Source organism: Benincasa hispida, chromosome 3, assembly GCF_009727055.1.
Source record: "Benincasa hispida cultivar B227 chromosome 3, ASM972705v1, whole genome shotgun sequence".
NCBI lineage: Eukaryota > Viridiplantae > Streptophyta > Magnoliopsida > Cucurbitales > Cucurbitaceae > Benincasa > Benincasa hispida.
In genome coordinates, this window is record NC_052351.1 from 28,665,833 (window position 1) to 28,672,470 (window position 6,638).

At 28.7% G+C, this 6,638-nt stretch overlaps 1 non-coding gene across 1 annotated transcript; it reads left to right on the top strand.

The window, feature by feature from the left end:
- The first annotated feature begins 3,110 nt into the window (after positions 1–3,110).
- Positions 3,111–3,184, top strand: TRNAN-GUU. Its single transcript has one exon. It is a non-coding gene; the product is annotated as a tRNA-Asn (tRNA).
- The last annotated feature ends 3,454 nt before the right edge of the window (positions 3,185–6,638 follow it).

Genomic DNA, 6,638 nt, shown 5'->3' on the forward strand with positions numbered 1-6,638 from the left:
TAATTTGTGATAGTTTACATTTAAAATAATACTTATAATTACTTTTATAATAAACATATCTAATAAAAAATATATAAAATAAAAAAATAAATAAAAGACCTACGTTTTTTTTTCTCTAATTTTCTAATTAGAGTCTAATAGAGTTGGTTAGAGAAAGAAAGAATATAATTGGAATGTACTGATTATTAACAACTAGGTAGGTTGGTGAGAACTTAGGACAAGTATACCACCAACCAGACACAACTACATCATAACTTTAATGTTAAAAATTAATCTTCACAATTAAATTAATAAGCCCATTCTTTTCTAATTTCATAATTAATCATATATATGACTTAATTCCAATATGCTTCCAAAACAATCATCCATTTTATAACTCCCATTCTTTAATATATTTATATACATATATATTTGGATTTTAAAATTGTTTTTAAATTTTCTAACTATATCCTACCATTTGTAAGTAATCTAATTTTTCATAAATTTTGCACATAAATAATCCTAACTAAAGTCTTTCAAGGTAAATTTTCGTTCTAACTATTAGCTTTAACACCAACATGTAGTAATTTAATTAAAAAAATTAGCAACTTTTGTTAAAACTTGGTTTCAAACCTTCAAATTAAAACAACACTACTAAAATTAAAAATAGAAACAAAATATATTGTGGTCTTATTACACGAGATAGAGTCTTGAACTAGTTGCTAGAGAGAGTACGAAAAACGATCAAATTTGAATTTGAAGTACTAAAGATATTTTGTAATTCAGTAATTACTCTTGGCTCTTTTAATTGATTTTCAAAGTTTTATACGTCGCTTATTGAAATATATTTCTAGATTCCAATACATTGAATTCTAGATAGATGTTAAGAAGCACGATCTAAAAAAATACAAGATATGGTCCAAATGCACTATTGTAACTCTAAATACTCAACAATTTAGACTGAACATTTTGTCAACTGTCTTATTTTGTTCTTCTTGAAAATAATAAGGGGACGTTGGGGTAAGAAATTGGTTATTATAATCTTAGGTTATTATAGTTGGATTATAATAGTTTGTATTTGGGGTATAGATTATTTTAGTTTGGGTTATAATCGTATGTGTTTGAGGTGTAAACTATTTTAGCTTGAGAAAGAAATAGTAAATACTATAACAAAGAATAAAAAAATAATGAAAACTATGACAAATAGTAAATACTGTAGCAAATGAGAGGTTTAAAATAGTATTAACGGTAGTTAATTGGAGAATACAAAATAGTATTTATTGTAGCAAGAAGTGGTTATTATGTTCTTAGGATAATTTTTCCCTAAACAAACCTAGGAAATAAGAAAATATAATATTGAAAATGTTGGTGACATAATTATCAAGTTCTATCCTAGTAAATTTAACAATGGAGTTAGATGTAGAGATTTTACTAGACATGTTTAATTGAGCGAAAATTTTAACTCAAGTATATATTTTTTTGTAATTAAATTATGACTCCAATTGGTTTCCAACCTTCATTTTTTTTATATATATAAATGAAATGAAATGAAATGAATACTTTGTCTCATTGTATGTCTTTGTTAGGATTAAAGAAAGGGTTTATTTGAAAGGGTTTATTTGAAAGGGTTCCAAATCTCTTGGTACTTTTGTGCTGTTGTCTCCATCTGATGATGTAATAAATAAACGAATCATATTCTAATTCCAAGTATATGCCATTATTTTATTTATATACATTACATAAGCCTTAACAATTTTAAGAATCTATTATTATTTTAATTTAATGGGTACTTTACATGACGTTCAGGTGACAGATTCTCATTTACAACTAATTTATTTTAATAAACATCGAAGAAAGGGAAACTTAATTAAAAACCAAACCAAGGCTTTTTCCCAAGTGATGTTGCCATTTTCGATTATTATTTTTATATTAAAAAAATATATCATCGTGTTATTTATACTTTAAGGTTTGTTAAATTTTATATTTTATATTTTCAAATATTTAATTATTATTATTATCGTTTAATTAATTTCGATAAAAATTAATTTTGAAGAACTAAATTTAAGATTTATTAAAAATATATGGACTAAAATTAAACATTGACGAGTATTTTAACTTTATTTTTTAGATTTGGGGACCATTAATTATTATGTTAACATGTATGATAAATATATATGATCATAGATAGTTAATCATCTCATATGGCTTCAATATTGATTTTTAAAAATGTAATTGGGGTCGATTTGAGTTTTGGTTTTGTTGTTTGAAAAAGGAATATTTTCGTACATGCATAAAAGTTTGTCCTACTGAATATTTGAGATAATTATTCAAAAATCAGTTTGATCACACTTTGCTCTATATTTTGGACTCTGGTATTGATTTATAAAAATCACAGTAGGCTTAAAAGCTCAACAATCAACATGAACATGAGTTTTGCATTATAAATTTTTCAATTAATCACAATTAATACTTTTTATACATTTCTTTTAAGATAGATAAATTACTTCTTTTATTGTCAATTGATTTTGAAATAGAACCCCATAATATCAAATATATTATTGTGATTAAGATTTTACGATTTTTTTAACCTCAAAAGTATTAAGATTTTACGATTTTTTTAACCTCAAAAGTATTAAGATTTTATGTTAAATAAAGAGTTCATATAATAGTGGAACTATACTTGCTATCAATATTTATTCTTTCGTTACCATTTAAAACAGTTACAAAGCATTTTTTTTTTTTTCACAAGGTTCAAAGTAAGTGGGCACGAGAATTTGTCATCTTGTTCATCATTTTAGTTGTTCCAACTCTGAGGGCATGTTTTTATTGACTTTGTCCCTAAAAACCTTACTTTTAATTTAGAAAAATACTTTTTTAAGCAATCAAAAAAGTCAATCTCGAAACATACCTTTAAAATCTATTTCAAATAGAGTCTTTGCTACTCTATCTAAAAAATTTTCTTTCACATTAAAACTTTAAACTTATTTAACTATTTGAATAAAATATTTACAAATACCCTCTTAGGGTTGCTTATGTTTTAGACCAATATGATTCCCCATGATACCGTTTTTCACTCCTATTTTTCTAAATTATTAAATTATATATTAAATATATGAATATTTAAACAATAAGCTGGAATAGCTCAGTTGGTTAGAGCGTGTGGCTGTTAACCACAAGGTCGGAGGTTCAAGCCCTCCTTCTAGCGTTTTTTTCCTTCTCTTTTGAAAAACATATATTTAAAATATAATATAGGCTCATTTAAAGGGTTGAACTTGGCTGAAAAGAGAGCCAAATGCAGATTGGTTACAACTTACAAGTTACAACTCATCAAATGCTGTCTAAACTAATGCCAACTTTTTTTTTTCTTTTCTTTTTTAAGAATCTAAAGCCAAACCTTTAAACTTGCTTAAAAAATTTGATTAAGGGCTCGTTTGGATTGACTTGAGAAAAATATTTTTTTAAAAAAAAACTCATTTTTATTTAAACATTTTTTTTTTATAAAAACTATTTAAAATATACTTCAAAAGCTATTTTAATTGGATGTCAAACACTTCAATTTTTTTCAAAATGACTTATTTTTTGTCCCGTTTGATAATCATTGGATTTTTTATTATTGTTTTTTAAAATTAAGTCTATAGATACTATATCCATTTCCAAGTTTCTTCATTTGTTATCTATCTTTTACCAATAGTTTAGGCAAATTTTGAAAACTAAAAAAGTAGCATTTAAAAACTTGTTTTTATTTTTGGAATTTGGTTAAAAAATCAATCATTGTACTTAAGAAAAATGCAAATCATTGTAATATATGGGAAGAAAATAGCTTAATTTTTAAAAATAAAAAACAAAGAAGGAATGGTTACCAAACGAGACCTAAATTGTAAAAAAAAATGACTTAGAAAACATATACTTCCGTTTATTTGTTTTTTTTTTTTTAAGAAATAAGTTGCAACTTTATATCTACTTTCAAGTTTGTTCTTAAAAAAGTTTCTGAATCTTTAAATGAAAGAATCGAATTTCTCACGGAAACGTGTGAACGTCGTGCAATTGGATTTCAATTTCAAAATTAACAAAAATATAGAGAAGAAAAATAGAATAAACATTATAAACAAAGCATGCTATTGGAGAGGAGGAGGGGAAAAGAAGAATCTTACTTTTGAAGAATTTCCCTCATCTTGTATATCCTCTCCAAAAGTCATGAACTCTTCTGCACGTACATCTTGAAGAATTTTCTTCTTTTCGTAAATCCTCTCCAAAAGTCATGAACAACATGAACTTTTCTACATGCACACTAGAAATCAACCCCATGAACACCACTATTCTCAGAACAAGAGAATAAAGAAGTGTGGTCTCCTTATTTTATTTTTGGGAGAAAGGTAAAGGCAGAAGGATTGAGAGAGAGTAAAAGAGTTTTTTTTTTCCTTTTCTGAGACAGTTGTCACGCCCCCTCCCGAGTTTGCCTCTATCACCCGAGAGGCGGCGTGAAGACAACAAATATCACTCTATTGTGATGCCCACTACCCATTTAACCTTTCACACTAAACAAATTTTATAAAAACATAACAATTAACTAGAAAATAATTATTTGTCACAACTGATAATGTTTTACAGGATTATGTTTATGCTCCTTTGGGTTTATCACAATTATAACTATCTACAAGAAAAGACTCAAAGCTAATGTTGTTGATGTGGCAGATTCTGACCATGGGTGATGTTCCTGGAATGACTTTCCCTGCTACCCGGGGGGGGGGGGGGGTGGAACTCAGTGAGATCTTTTATAGAACATACTTTTGGTTTTTTAAATTTATTTTAGAAATGTTTAGTAGCAACCAATCATTCAAACAGAATACAATAACAACTTTCAAGATAACATAAATTTTACATATGTATTTCAAATCCTTCCCGATCAAATATATGTCCAAGGAAACAATCTCAATAACTAATACAACCCGTCTAATGTGCACATGTCAATAATTCCCGCTGGACATACTAGTGAATGCTGACAACCGAAGTCAGAGCGAGCTGACAATCCCAGCCAGACATTCTTGTCGTATGCTAGTAATTTCTAGGGTACAATTCTAGTTTCCAATGGATAAATAGTTAAAATATTGAAGGAACTTCGAATCGAGATCTAGTGAGCGGAAGCGGATCGTTTCAAATCCCATTGAGAAAGAACACAAACACAATACAGTCTAAATGGAGACGATTATGCATAAACAGTACATTACAACATACTTCTTTAAGGAACAAACAGGGATAGAGTATGTATACCTTTGAAGAACTCTTCTTCAAGTATCCATTGATCGTTCAACAACACGAATTCGAACGCAACGATCAGAACATGATCTCAAAGAACTTCTGAATGAATCTCGATCTCAATCGAGTCCAACTCAATCCTCGAAATCGTATAGACGAAATACTCGATCATTTAGAAAGATGAAGCCTATCATATAGACTTTGCTACTCGGTCGTGTAGCAACAAGTAAGCGAGTAACTATCGTATAGTAAACTTGTAACTCAATCGTGTATGCTCTCTATGCTATCATTTAGTAAAACACTTTTACTTGATAGCCTTTTTGTGAGATTAATCCGAGTGAAAAATAAACCTCTAACTGATTTGGAAAACAATTTTCCTTTTTATCTCACAGTTACCATAAAACTTCCAATAACCTCTCACTCAATTCGGTTATTAGAAAACAAGAATTAATTATCATATAATTAATATGTTATAAATAAATATAATAACCAACTTATCATATTATATTTATAACCTATAATTTTAATATTTCATCATATGAAACATATAAACCATAGTTCTTCTTCTATTTTATGGCATTTAATATAAATCATATTTATATTAATTCCTCCAATTATAATGTATCAAATACATCAAATCAATTATATCACATATCGTTGAATTTCCTCTTGTTAATTTGAACACTTCAAATTAACCCAAAATCTGATTCTCAAATTGAACCCATTGAGCTACAAAGGAGACCTCATGGACCTATAGCTTAAAGCTCCAACGGTACGTAAATAACTGATTAAACTTTTTAATCACGAGATCCATCATCCGTTAACTGTTGGTCACTCCACTAAAGACCGACAACTGCACTCTTCGTACTACAGATATATTTCTGTGTCCATATAACCAATCAACAGTGTGATGACTCTTCACAAATCGCTTGTAAGTACAACTGGGTCAATTCACCGTTTTTCCCTGTGTAGTTACATCTAACTCCTTAAGTACCACTGATTCCTTTAATGAATAATAAGTCATAGTCCTATTATGACTAAGTTCTTTCGGGCCAGGAGAGGGTGTGGCTACTATGTTCATGACCTGAAATCAGCCCTTAAGGGAGCAATTTATTTACTTACCATTGCTTCAGGGAAGGAGTGAATTCCATCTTATGTAGCTGAGTTCCCAGCTCCCCAATCAGACGAACCCTAAAATGGTAGACTTGTTGAATTGGCAATCTGGCCACTCTCATTCATACAAATCAAAGGACTGCCCTCATAGGTAGGAGTTCCCAACTCACTCAAGATTAAGGTCATGTCACCTATGGTCATTCTAGTGAAATGTAAATCTCAATTATCAACGATGTTATATAAAGAGACTAATCATTTCGTGGTCCGGTCTTATACAAATTCTTTGTATAGGA